Source organism: Pteropus medius, unplaced genomic scaffold (genome assembly GCF_902729225.1).
Source record: "Pteropus medius unplaced genomic scaffold, Ma_sr-lr_union100, whole genome shotgun sequence".
NCBI classification, from domain to species: Eukaryota; Metazoa; Chordata; class Mammalia; order Chiroptera; family Pteropodidae; genus Pteropus; species Pteropus medius.
The window spans coordinates 1,455,246-1,470,218 of NW_024355523.1; the positions used below are offsets into that span (position 1 = coordinate 1,455,246).

The following is a 14,973-nucleotide window of genomic DNA, read 5'->3' on the forward strand; positions in this document are numbered from 1 at the left end:
CAACAGTCCCTAACAGAGGCCAAATATGAAAACACCTTCTTCTTGTACTGCAGACTCTTCCTAGAACCTTGGAGAGTCTTGTTCCAATGATATTTCACCACCAGTGTTTATACCAATTCATTTATGAAATTATTAATAGGCCAATCCCTCATGTCACTGTGACTTTGGAAATCTGATATTAAGCCAAATAATCTTTTATAAAACAACCTACACTTTTAAAACCATTAAGGTCCATTTTCATGATTCTAGTCAGATAAACGTCTAATCTATCCATTTACGCAATTTTGAAAGATGTTTAGGCAAAATGTACCTAAACATATTTTTTGTTTATTCGATAAATGAATAATTCTAGTAGTAAGCGTATTCAACTTACATCTAAGAAAATTCTTAGAGAAATCTACTTCTCATTTTATGTTCTTCAAATAAAGTTCAATTGTTCAGCATTTAACTTATTAAACGAAGCTTTAATATACTTTTAGATAGTTAATAAGTAACCCTGGGTCTTTTAGTTAGATAGTTAATTAGTTAGTTGACACTTCTTACTGAACTAATGTTTTCTCACATGGGCTTAATTCTATCCATTTAATTATTTTTATTGCTTGTTTCTGGACCCACTTAAGTTTTGTTCTGTTTTATTTTAAAATATAATTTTTAAATGTAAGAGAGAGTCTGGACTATGCTCTATTTGATCGTTGCCATTCACAGAGGCTGGATGTCAACCAATCCATCAGTAGCAGTTCAGTACCATTTTTCTACCATAAGAAATTGATTCCCATTTGTACTGCATCCAAAAAATTCCTTTTTCAAGAGGACTTTAAGAATAATGTAAATCAAACCCATATGCAGTGCCTGAAATAAAATTAAGAAAGAAAATGGGAGTTAGGTCATGAGAAAATGGTCATTCTAATGTTTATTTATTTTAATATATTGCCTTTGGTAACATGTTTCAAAATATACTAAAGACAGATATTCTTTAATCCTGAGAGTAGTTGATTGTATATTATTCTTGTGAAACAACAATTATATTCCCTAACTACTTCTTATTCCATCTTGTAGACCAGCTAACTTTTTTCTAAATTGACTTTTACCAATGACCCATTTATTAGGCATCTATTATGTATAAAGCATTCAGGAAGGTGCATGACCTGAAAAGCCCATAATTTATTGAGAGAGATAAGAGGCAACAGCTTTAATATAAATCAGGCACATAGAGGAATAAATAGTACTATGGAAGTACTGATATGAGAAACAATCCATTCTATCTAGGATATTAGAAAATGATCACAGAATAAGTGACAATGGGTTGGACCTTGAAGAATGAGATAAATCAAGTCATAAAAAACTATCAGAGCAAAGATGTGGAGGAGTGAAAGTGTGTGATATATTTGGGAAAGGGATAATAACTTAATAGAAGCAGAGTTGAGTTTATAGCCCCAAACAAATATAATAAGGAAGATAAGGATGTAATAGGCAAAGATTGAGCAAAGCTATGGAAAAATAACATAAGCATGGATGTGCTTTAAACCCTTAAATATTCTAATTTCCCTAAAATTTCTGGGTCTACAGGAACAAGTGGGCCATGTGGTTGTTGGCATGCCTCAGGTACTTGCTGGCTATTGACCAGAGATATCAATTCCATGCCACATGGACCTCTCAACAGGAAAACTCACAAGATGGCAGCTTATTTCCTCACATAAACTTTCACACAATGAATGTTATTTTAAGCTGCTAAATTTTGGAGTAATTTGTTATACAACACTAGAAAATTAATATAGTGCTCAAAAGAAAGCAAGTACTTTAGAGGAAGTACTAAACAACAAATGGATATAATACATTTTTCAGTGACAGGCAACCTTTGTCTTTGGCCACTTTATTTTAAAATAGTCCAATGAATGGGGTAGTTATGGTGCAGGGGGAAGACTATGCCTTGGAATAACATCATGTGCTTCTTCTCACCTAGATTTCCTATCAGTGTACCTGTTGGTAATAATGAATACAGGAGCTGTCAAGATTAGACACTGACACTGCATCCTCATTGTGGCATAATTCCTTGAAGACAATGACCAACTACTTAATGGCAAGCTGATGTGATGTACAAAGTGCTTTGTCTTTACTGAGACTGATATGTTTCTGGATAAGGGTTTGTATTCAATCCCTCAGCTAACATCATTATCTCAGGCTCACAAAATATTTATGATCGTGGCATTTTCATAACATGGTCTTGGGCTAATAGACCTATTTGGCAGTGAAAGAGGTATAAAAACATAGGACCATGAGATTCATTAGCCCTATATTATACTAAATCATTCAGAAACTGTTTCTGATAGAACATTAGAGTGACTTCATAAAAGATACATCTGAATTGAGCTCTTTGGGATGAATCATTGTGGAATTGGAGTTTTACCCAGAATCTACTATATGGTGCCGTGTCTTCAACAGTAGAATAGATGCTTCCGAAAGTAGAAGTAGGAATACATCTCTTTTACCATCACCAAATGCCATTGACTCACTTGGATAACCTTTACCACCTTTCCTCCAAACTTTAGGCTTTACCCAACTAGAGTTCTAGGTTTGGAGGGAAAGCACTTCTACTAGGGGACAATTTAGTGTTCCATTAAGCCTAGAGATCTATTTGCCACTGGATATTTTTTCTACTCCTATGGCAGTGGACTAGCAGGGAACTAAAGGACTTGAATTTTCTAGCATAAGTGATTGACTTATACTGAGGTTAAAGTATCGCTGCTGTGTTATTGGGATAGGAAGGAATATCTGAAATCAGAGATATACTGAGGTTCCTCTTGATTCTCTATTTCTGGTGAAAAAATGTAGGTAAGTAATTGTAGTAAGTGTGATCTGAAAGGCATGGCAACCAGGATGAAAATCTGAGTTATCCCACTAGGGATGAAGATCTGGCCCCCTAGATCAGCAAAATTGTTGGCTGAAGATGAGTAGCATCTAAAATAATCAATGGCAGAAGGAAATTATGTATATCAGTTATAACCTCGGGACCAATTGCTGCAGCAGAGAAAATAATGAATACAAGAAAACTTTAGATAAATGAAAGTAATGTCTAAGCAATATTCCCAATGATATCTATAGACATCTTAGAGATTAAAATTTTATCAAAGACAAACGTGTTCATTTTTTGTTTGTTTTATCAAATATTGTTTTATTTTCCTTTTTCTGAATCCATTTTCTAAAATCCCTAGCATTTAGATTGAGTGACTGGGCTACAAACAATAGGACGTGAGTGAAAACTATGTGGGCTTGGTTCTTAATGGTATTCAATGCATTAATTCAGCCTCTCCTCCCTTGCCATGATGACCTTGAAAGCTACATGCTTCTGATTTTATATCCCCCAAATGGAGGAAGAATGTCCTGACTACCATCATTTATTGAGTCAACAATGAATTATTACTCTGTTAAGCCACTAAAATATCAGGTTTAATAGCATAGCTTAATCTAGGACGGGAGGTAGGAGGAAGAGGGGAAGAAGGAGGAGGAGAAGAAATTCCTGAATAGATAGACTTAATAGAATAGACCCAGCAGAAAATTTAATGAGCCAATAGAAAATCGACGTAAGCAATCCTTTCAAATGAAAATGCAAAAGGAAAAAAGATATATGATGTAAAGGAAAAGAGTTGTGATATACAGAGAATTGATCCAGAGTTTCAGATAATGTCTAATAGGTATTTAGGAGAAAGGATGGAAATAAAAATTCTACAACCAAAGAAAGGAAAAGAAATTTTCTGTGCTGAATGCTGCCTCAACTCTTTGAATTGAAAAGGACTACAGAATAGCAAATATACTGTATCTTACAGGAAACAAATAATGGAGTGAGAAGGGAAATCAACCAGCTTACCGGACCTGAGATGGAGTTAATCTAGATTTCAGGATTGAGTTGCTCATTTTAAGAATATATCAAAACATGGTGACTATGCAAAGAGAGAGTGTCTCTCAAAAGAGACTAGTGGAATAAATACAGAAAAAAAGCAGAAATGAGAGACCATGTGGTCAGTGAACACTAAAGAGAACACACATATTTCTGTGAGATTTCTAGTGCAGATGAGGTCTGGCTGTATTGTGTTTCTGCTGTTTCATGTCCTTCCCTTAGTTTGTCTACTTAGGGTTCTCTATGCCTTGGAACAAAAGAGCAATGTCTAGAATAAACATACACAACAATTCTAAATTTAATCTATATCTAATTCTTCAGTCTTGCATCCTATAACTTTCCTCAATGCATTCCTCTTTAGTTACTCCTAGTATTTCACTGTTTTTCTTGCACGTCATGTCCTTTCCCATATACTTGCTTTTACACATACTGTTTCTTCTGCTTGAAATACTTTTTTCTCTTTCTCGAGCAAATTCATACTTATTAATACTTAGATCAATTGTATTTAACTTCTATGAAACTTTTCCCAATGCCTTGAAGAAGATTTTGTTGCCTTTTTTGGTTTGTTGGTAGTCTATTATTCACATATCTATAAAACTTCACTAGATAGCAATGCATCAATATGATGAATTTGTCTTACCTAATAGATTTTCAGTTTTTGATCACAGGGTGCATGCCTTGTTCATTGATGTATAGTCAGCGCTTACCACAATGGCAAGCTTACAGTGCTTGCTCAATAAATGAGGCATCGAAGAAATGACCTTAATTACATTAAATAGCAAAACAAATGGTTCACTTTCAGTTATTTGGGTCTCTGACACACCAATCAAAAAAAATCAGATCTGAAAATGGTTGTCATTTAGTTTCAAGAGACTACTAAAACCATAAAATTATTTTAATTTTATTTCATTTTTATTCATTTATTCATTTAGCTTATAACCTAAGCAAACTAAAGAATTTGGGGTCAGGGTTGTTGAGAGGACCATTAATTCAACATCCACCAAGGCATATGACAGCCCTCGAGGCAGTTTAGGAGCTGCTAGTCTCACCAACTGCTTCTGGAAGAGTTGCCAAGTAGTCAGACATTGTGGAAAGAGCAATTGCACCCCATATGACATCTGTGATTTCAGGTGGACTACGGTGTTCCTTTGTGCCAGGCAAGAAACAAAGATTCACTATTTTTGTCACTATTTGAACAGGAAGCACATTATTTAAATCTTTATTTTTTTCTCACTTATAGCAATAGGCCTAGTACATTGCTTCGTGCAAATAATAATCAAGAAAAAAGTATAAATGACATATGCATCTATTTGTGAAGAGGCCACAGGCACTGCCCATATTTGCATTTCACAGCAATTTTAACTGGTAGTAGAGATATTGTCCCAGTAAGCAGCTTATGAAAATGTAAGCTAATCTCACACACACACACACACACACACACACACACACACGCATACACACACATATACATACAACATTTTTGGCTTGAATTTTACATTATTTTATTGGAATGAAAAATATTTTCTAAAATTACATGGTAGTAGCATTTATTCAAGGTCTAAGACTTGTCCTAAAAATAGCAGGCTGATTAAAAAATAGTATAGAATTTTTATTCCTTTTGCTGTAAACAATATACAATATTGCATATTTTATTTAGAGAATTTTTAGAGTATTGATGCACATTAAAGCATATAGGCCTAAAATGCATTCCCAACCAGTTCAACTTGCTGTTTTGAATTGAACTTTTCAAATAGGCTGTTCAGCCATTTACAGATCAGTTTTAAAGAAAAGAGAGCAAAATCATGATGAGAACTGTAGCATTGGTATTTGGTTAACTCTGAAGCTAAAATCCGTTTGCATGCTTCTCTTCTCGCTCATTAGAAGAGGTTTCATTATATTATTCTTTTTTTATTATGCTATAATTTACATACAGTAAAATTCATCTTTTTAGTGCACAATTCTATGATTTTGAAAAGCATACATTTGTGTAACCACCAATGCAATCAAAATACCAAATAGTTTAGTTTCATCTCTTCAAAAAATTTATCCATTCTTCTTTAAAGTTACAGCCTAACCCACTTCAGCCTATGGAAAGCACTGATCCTTATATTTGTATCCTTATATTTGTACAGAATGTAATATAAATGAAATTGTTTTAGTGTGTACCTTTTCCACTCTGCTTTCTTGAACTAATTGTGAATATAATATTTATCCATCTTGTTAAGTATAGCAGAAGTTCATTTATTTTTGTTACTGACTAGCATTCCATTATATGGATGCATTACAATTTGTTTATCCATTCACTATTTGATGGATATTTAGGCTGTTTCTAATTTTTGGTAGTTATGAATAAAACCATTATAAAGATTCACATATAGGACATTGCATGAATAAAAGTATTCATTTCCCTTGGGTAAATACTTAAGAGTGAGATTGTTCGGTTGCATCTTAAGTGTGTTTAACTTTATAAGAAACTGCCAAATGGGCTTTCTAGGCACGCATCACCAGGGCCTCTTGCCTGATCTCAGTCTTTCTGATGAGCACCCAGTGGAAATTCGTGAAGAACTTGTTAATGTGAAAGAAATAGTTGTGTCTGTGACTCCCAAGAGTTCCATCTTCTCATGCTCTTGTGCTAGCCTGTACTCAGCCTTTAGGAATGTGTTTAAAATGTAACTAAATTCTTATTGTTTTTTATGGCACCTGGCATATTTTCCTCCCATGCTCTACCACAGGTAATCCTGGGTTTATGCCCTCTCTCTTCCAAGAAACTCTTATCTTTCTTTAAGTAGCACTCTCTTCTATGGCTGTGCAACACCAGTCTTCTGATGGATTCAAGGAAATTTATGATTGTGTCGTCTGTTTTTTCTTGTTGTTAGAGTGGAAACAGTCTTACTTCCGGTTTTCTCCATCCGGAGTGTGAGATTAGCTCAACTGAGGTTTTTAATGAGACTAAATAATAATTTCTTAAGCATATTTAAATGAACAGCCCTTAGGTAAGTGAGCTACCTAGTGAAGGTGAGCTTTGGCAGAAAGGCCTTGAATATTGGAAATGCAAATTCATCTCTTCAGCTTAATCATCCTGGAAAGCTATGAAGATATATTCTGGAGTTGACTTGGAGTTTTTAAAAATATAATAATGTAATAAATAGCAAAGAATTACTACTATGGTCATTGTCAGTTCACATCATAAAGACAGACTGCATGTAAACATGGAGACACTTTCATGTAAATTATCACTAGGTCTTGTTTTTAAAAGCTAGTGAGGAAAATCCATCCTTTCATTGGACTTGTCACCTCCTTATCACATTATCAGTTGTGTATGATTATTTGTATTTTCTTTTCTTTTCATGTTGTTTGGTTAATTTAGCATCCATGCTGTGCTGATAAACGTCTGCGTATTTCTTAGGACCCAAACTATCTTGTTTTAAAATCCAGTCCCTTCCCTCAAAAGAGGAAGACATGGACTTGCTTTTGATTACAATTGACTTTACACAAATATGTTAGGTGTAATGGCAGATATTATTTAACTAGGCTTTATTCTCTCTGCCCTCTTTCTAAATCACAGAACTCAAATTTCATTCAAGGTTTAATTTTCTCCAAATGTTCCCATTTATCACCTCTTAGATTCATTCCAGTCTCCTTAATTGGGAATATGCAGGGCTCCACAATCTAATTTCACCTAAGCCCTTCAGCCTTGTCTCTTTTCATTCCCTGACTTAAACACCAAAAGGCTTATGGTGCCTTTTACAAACAATGCTGTTTCTCTTGTCCATACCTTGCCTCAAACAAAATTCCCCCTTTTTCTGCAGTCTTTTCCTCACTCACGATCTAACATATTTTAAATGTCAGACCTGAAGTTACGTCATCTAAGAAGCCTTGACTGATTCTCTTTGATTTGTTATGTTGACTCTGAGTATGCCAGCTTCATCGTCCCTGTCATAACATACATTACGGAGTATTCATTCTTGCTTTTTTTCCCTACCTCTCTCTTTGCATCCTAGTTTCTTGAATGCAAAGATTGTCTCATTCAGCATTATTCCCTCTGCACAATGCCTGACACATTCAATTAATGTTTCTGTTTGATGTTTCAATTAGTGGACTGTGCTTTTCCTGAGTAAAAATTAAATGCATTAAGAAATTAAAAATATAATCTACAGACAGGGAGAAAATATTTGCAAAAGACCTATCTGAAAAAGTAATATCATCCAAAATATACAAAGAACTTGAACTCAGCAGTAAGAAAACAAAGAATGCAATTTTAAAATGGGTCAAATACCTTAACAGACACTACAAAAAAGAAGATATACAAATGGGAAACAAGTGTATGAACACAATGCTTACTATCATACATCATTAGGGAATTGAAAATTAAAACAATAATGAGATACCACTACATACCTATTAGATGGCTTAAATCCAAAATACTGATAACACCAAATGCTGGCAAGGTTATAGAACAAAAGGAATTATCAATTGCTGCTGGAGGGAATACTATGGAGACTTTTTAAGACAGTTTAGCAGTTTGTACAGAGCTAACTAAACACTAATCATATGATTCATCAATCAACTCACTAGGTATTTACCTGAAGGTGTTATAAACTATGCCTACAAAATCAATCAATCAATCAATCAATCAATCTGTATGTAGATGTTTATAGAAGCTTTATTTATTCAAAATTGCCCCAAACTAGAAGCAACCAAGATGTCCTTCAATAAGTGAATGGATAAACAAACTATTATGTTCACACAATAGGATATTGCTGTGCTAAAAAGAAATGAGCTACCAAGCAACAAAATGACATAGGGGAAACTTAAATTCATGTTATTAAGTTAAAAAAAGAAAAGGAAAGAAAAACATAAGAGGCTTTATACAGTATGCTTCCAACTATGTAATATTCTAGAAAAGGCAAAACTATAGAAACAGTAAAAAGATAAATAGTTGTGGGGGACACAGGAAAAGGGAAGGATGAATAGGTAGAGCACAGAGAATTTTTAGGACAGTGAAGCTGTCCTGTATCATGCCATAATGGTGGATACATTTTCATTATACATTTGTTAAAATCCATAGGTTGAACAACACCAAGAGTGAAGCCTAATGTAAACTATGGACCTTGGTTTATAATAATGTATCGATATTGGTTCAGCAATTGTAGAAAGTGCACCACATTAATGCAATATATTAATAATTAGTAAAACTAGGGGGAAGGTATATGAGAACTTTTTAATTTCTGCTCAATTTTTCTGTAAACTTAGAACTCCCCCCCTCAAAAAAATTAAGTGTATTATTTTTTTAAAGTCAGTGTACAGCAATTTATAGGACATAAGGAATCATTTTGTGAACCCTAAAAGTGGCTAAGAAAATGATTTGAAGGCAAATATCTCATGTGTCCTAAAGAGAAGTAGATGGCCTAGGACTAGCTGTAGTACTGACATGTGAATGCTTGACTCAACCATGGATCAAGATGTATGAAGAAAACACGGTGAAAGCCATAAATGTTGCTAAGACAGTCTTGCTTTTTGTAAAATGTGATTCCCTATGTTTATTAGTCAAAATAAGATGAATTAGGAGAGATCGAAAACCAATGAAGTGGCTAATTGGCCTCCTTACGTCTTTGCAGTCACAAAGGCTCCCCTCATTCAATTCCATTGGACTCTAAAAATAACCTTGGGACATATTTAGGACAGAAATTATTAACAGCCTTTTAAAGTGGCTGAGTCTATGGCCATGCTACCCTGAACAAGCCCGATCCCATCTGATCTCAGAAGCTAAGCAGGGTCGGGCCTGGTTAGTACTTGGATGGGAGACCACCTAGGAAGCCAGGTGCTGTAGGCGTAAAAAATAAAAAAAATAAGGAATTGTAAAATGACAAGGTTCTTGTAATCTGTGAGGTCAACTAAGGGTTACCTTGCTTAAAAAAAAAAAAGATAAAGTGGCTGAGGCTCAGAAAAGTTCAAGTTGCGATGGGACCTTAAAATAGGTGTCTAGTCTCCATGTCCTCCAGCTGACTCGTTTCTGCCCTATTATCGATATATGTAAATCTATGTATCTCTTTCTCCTCTCCAGCTATTACACTTTGGCAAAAGGATAACTATAAAATAAACTTAAAGTTCTAGAAAAAATTATATCCTATTATTAAAAAACTGGTCATTGACTTTAATAATTTTGTACTGGGTTTAATATAATTTATCTTCCCATCTACATTTTTGCTCCAGTGTACAATGAGAGTTCATCTTTTCAAAGTCCTCCACTATTTCTTCTTCTTTCTTTTCTTCTTTTCTTTTCTTCTTTTCCCTATTTGGCTATTTAGCTAAACCTTTGCATTGCATTTTCAAATATGCTCAACTTAGATATATTCAGGGATATTTGATTAAGTAAGTTCTTTATATAAATTTCTTTTATGTATATATAAATTATTATAATTTCAATTTTTTTCTTTACAAATTATACATATTTTGGGGGGAAAATGAGAAAATACAGAAGCAGAGAATACAAATTAAATAATCATATTATTTCATATATATGTTCTTAAATTCACACAGCATATTTTGTAAATATGAGATTATTTTCTATATGGTTTTTTTTTCAATTTGAGTTAGCATTTAATATTTTTTATATTAGTTTCAGGTGTGCGGCATAGTGGTTAGACATTTATATAACTTACGTAGTGATCTCGATGACTCTAATACCCACCTGGCACTATACATGGTTATTACAACATTGACTATATTCCCTTTGCTGTACTTCACAGCCCCATGTCTATTTTGTAACTACTTATTTGTATTTCTTAATTTCTTCACCTTTTTTTGCAGGCCTCCCAACCCCGCTCCCATCTAGCAATCATCAGTTTGTTCTCTGTATCTGTCAGTCTGTTTTTGTTTTGTTTGTTCATTTATTTTGCTTTTTTAGATTCCACATATAAGTAAAACCATATGGTATTTGTCTTTCTTTGATTTGTTACACTTAGAATAATACCCTCTAGCTCTAACCATGCCATTGCAAATGGTAAGATTTTTTTCTTTTTTTTAATGTCTGAGTGATATTTCATTGTATATGTGTACCATAACTTCTTTATCCAATTTTCTGTTGATGGGCATTTAAGTTGCTTCCATATCTTAGCTATTGTAAATAGCACTGCAGAGAACATAAGGGAGCACAGATCTTTGCGAATTAGTGTTTTAGATTTCTTTGGATAAATACCCAGAAGTACAATTGCTAGATAAAATGGTAGTTCTATTTTTAATTTTTTGAGGAACCTCTAAACTGTTTTCTACAGTGGCTATACCATTGTGCAATCCCACCAACAGTGTATGAGGGTTCCCTTTTCTCCACACCCTTGCCAACACTTGGTTTTTGATTATTGTTGATAGCGATTCTGACAGGTGTGAGATGATATCTCATTGTGGTTTTCATTTGCATTTCTCTGATGATTAGTGTCATTGAGGATCTTCTCAAATGTTTTTGGTCATCTGTATTTCCTCTTTGGAGAAATACCTGTTAAGGTATTCTGCATTTTTTAATTGGAATGTTTGTTTTTCTGTTGTTGAGTTGGATGAGTTAATTATAAATGTTGGGTATTAACCCCTTATCAGATGTATCATAGGCAAATATCTTCTCCCATTCAGTCGGTAGTCTTTTTGTTGTGATAATGGTTTCCTTTGTTGTGCAAAAACTTTTTTAGTTTGTTGTAGTGCCGTTTATTTTTTTTTCTTTTGTTTCTCTTGCCTGAGGAGATATAACAGAAAAAAATTACTAATAGCAATATCAGAGAGTTCACTGCCTATGTTTTCTTCTAGAAGTTTTATGGTTTCAAGTCTTACATTTAAGTCTTTAATCCATTTTGAGTTTATTTTTGTATATGGTGTAAGAAGATGGTTCAGTTTCATTACTTTTGCATGTATTCATCCAGTTTTCTCAACACCATTTGTTAAAGAGAATGTCCTATAACCAATTGTGTATTCTTGGCTCCTTTGTCAGAGATTAAATGATCATGTAGACATCTATTTATTTCTGAGCTCTCTATTCTGTTCCTTTGATCTGTGTGTCTATTTTTATGCCAGTTCCAAGCTGTTTTGATTACCATAGCCTCGTAGTATAGTTTTGTATCAGGTAATGTGTTGCCTCCAACTTTGTTCTTCTTTCTCAAGATTGCCTTGGCTATTCGGGGTCTTTTATGGTTCCGTATAAGTTTTTGGATTATTCTAGTTCTCTGAAAAATGCCATTGATGTTTCGATAGGGATTGCATTGAATCTATAGATTGCTTTGGATAGTATGGATATTTTAACAATGTTGATTCTTCCTACCCATGTGCACAGTATGTACTTCCATTTATTTGAATCTTCTTCAGTTTCTTCTTTCAATGACATAATTTTCTGAGAACAGGTCTTTTACCTCTTTGGTTAATTTGATTCCTAGGTGTTTTATTTTTTTAATACAATTGTAAATGAGATTTTTTAAAAATTTTCTTTTTATGGTAGTTCATCATTGGTGTAAAAAATGCAATTGACTTCTGAATATTAATTTTGTGTCCTGCTTCTTTAACAAATTCGTTAATCGGTTCTAACAGTTTTTTGGTGGAATATCTATATATAGTATCATGTCATTTGCAAATAATGGTACTTTTTCTTCTTTCATTCTAATTTGGATGCCTTTTATTTCTCTTTGTTTTCTGATTGCTGTAGCTAGGACTTCCAATACTATAATGACTAGAAATGTTGAAAGTGGACTTCCTTGTCTTGTTTCTGATCTTAAGGAAATTGCTTTTAGCCTTTCTCCATTGAGTATGATGTTAGCTGTAGGTTTATCATATATGCCCTTTATAATGTTGAAGTATATTACCTCTATTCTCACTTTGCTGAGAGTTTTTATTATAAATGGAGGCTGGATTTTGTCAAATGCTTTTTCTGCATCTATTAATATAATTATATTTTTTATCTTTCAATTTGTTAATGTGATGTATCACATTAATCGAGTATGGATAGTAAACCAACCTTACACCCCAGAAATAAATCCAATTTGACCATGGTATATGATATTTTTTATGTATTGCTGAATTCAGTTTGCTAATATTTAGTTGAGGATTTTTCCTTAGTGTTCATCAAGGATATTGGCTTATAGTTTTGTTTTGTTTTGTTTTTTGTAATGTCTTTGGTTTTAGAATCAGGTTAATGGTGGCCTCAGAAAAAGAGTTAGGGAGTCTTCCCTCCTTTTGAAATTTTTGGAATAATTTAAGAAGAACAGGTGTTAATTCTTCTTTGACTATTTGGTAAAATGCATTTTTGAAGCTATCTGGTTCAGGATTTTTATTTTTTGAAAGTTTTTTGATTGCTGTTTCAATTTTGTTGGTGGAATAAGTCAGTTAAGATTTTCTGTTTCTTTTTGACTCAGTCTTGGGAAATTGTATGTTTCTAGGACATACAATTTCTTCCAGATTGTCCAAATTGTTGGCATATAAGTACTCATAGTATTTTCTTATAATCCTTTGTATTTCTATGAGATTTTTCTTGTGTCTTGGGGTAGACCTGTATTGCCATGAATTTCCCTCTTAAGACTGCTTTTGCTGTGTCCCATAGATTTTGAGTCATGTGTTTTCATTTTTCCAGGTATATTTTGGTTTCTTCACGATCTCATTGCTGACCCATTCAGTGTTTAGTAGGATGTTATTTATCGTCCATGTGTTTCTATATTTTTCAGTTTTTTTCTTGTAGTTCACTTCTAGTTTCATACCATTGTGCTTGGAGAAGATGCTCAATAAGATTTCAGTCTTCTAAAATTTACTAAGATTTGTTTTGTGACGTAACATATAGCTGCTCATGGAAAATGTTCCATGTGCACTTGAGAAGAATGTATATTCTGCTATTTTGAGGTGAAATGCTCTGAATATATCAATTAAATCTATTTGGTTTAGTGTGTCATTTAAGGCTGTTGTTTCCTTATTGATTTTCTCTCTGAAAGATCTGTCCATTGGTGTCAATGAAGTATTATAGTCTTCTACTATGAGTGTATTAGTATTGATCTCTCCTTTTATGTCAGTAGATAATTGCTTTATATATAGGTGCTCCTATGTTGGGTGCATACATGCTTACTGAGATTATGCCATCTTGTTGTATTGATCCCTTTATCATTATAAAATACTCTTCTTTGACTCTTATAGCCTTTGCTTTAAAGCTTATTTTGTCTAAGTATTGCTACCCCAGCTTTTTTTTTTTTTAGTTCCATTTGTGTGAAATATCTTTTTCCAAACCTTTACTTTCAGTCTGTGTGTTTCTTTTGTTCCGAAGTAGGGCTCTTATAGACAGCGTATGCAGGAGTCTTATTTTCTAATTTATTTAGCTACCCTATGTCTTTGATTGGATCATTTAATCCATTTACACCTAAAGTGATTATTGATAGGTACATAGTTATTGCCTCTTTATTATTCATATTTATGCCTTCCCCCCTTCTTCTTTTTAAAAAAGTTCCTTTAACATTTCTTGTAATACTGGCTTGGTGGTGATGAATTCCTTTAGCATTTTTCTGTTAGGGAAGCTGTTTATCTCACCTTCAATTTTAACTGATAGCCTTGCTGGGTAGAGTAGTGTTGGTTATAAGTGGTCTTTGCTTTTCATCACTTTGAATATTTCCTACCAATCCCTTCTGGCTTGAAAAGTTTCTGTTGAGAAATTAGCTGACAGTTTTATGGGAGCTCCCTTGTGGTAATGAATGGCTTTTCTCTTGCTGCTTTTAAGATTCTCTTTGTCTTTAAACTTTGACTTTTTAATTATAATGTGTCTTGGTGTGGATCTGTTTGGATTTCTCTCGTTTGGGACTCTCTGAACTTCCTGGACTTGTATGTCTATTTCCTTCTCCAGGTTAGGGAAGTTTTCTGTCATTATTTTTTCAGATAGGTTCTCAATCCCTTGCTCTCTCTCTTCTCCTTCTGTTACCTCCGTGATGCAGATCTTGGTATACTTGGTGTTATCCCAGAGGCCCCTTAAATTATCCTCATTTTTTTAAAATTCTTTTTTCTTTTTGCTGTTCCAATTGGGTATTTTCTGGTACCTTGTCTTCTAACTCACTGATCAATCTTCTGCTTCCTCTACC

At 33.7% G+C, this 14,973-nt stretch overlaps 1 pseudogene; it reads left to right on the forward strand.

Moving 5' to 3' along the window:
* The first annotated feature begins 9,607 nt into the window (after nucleotides 1-9,607).
* On the forward strand, nucleotides 9,608-9,725 carry LOC120599700 (uncharacterized; annotated as a pseudogene).
* Nucleotides 9,726-14,973: the final 5,248 nt, after the last annotated feature.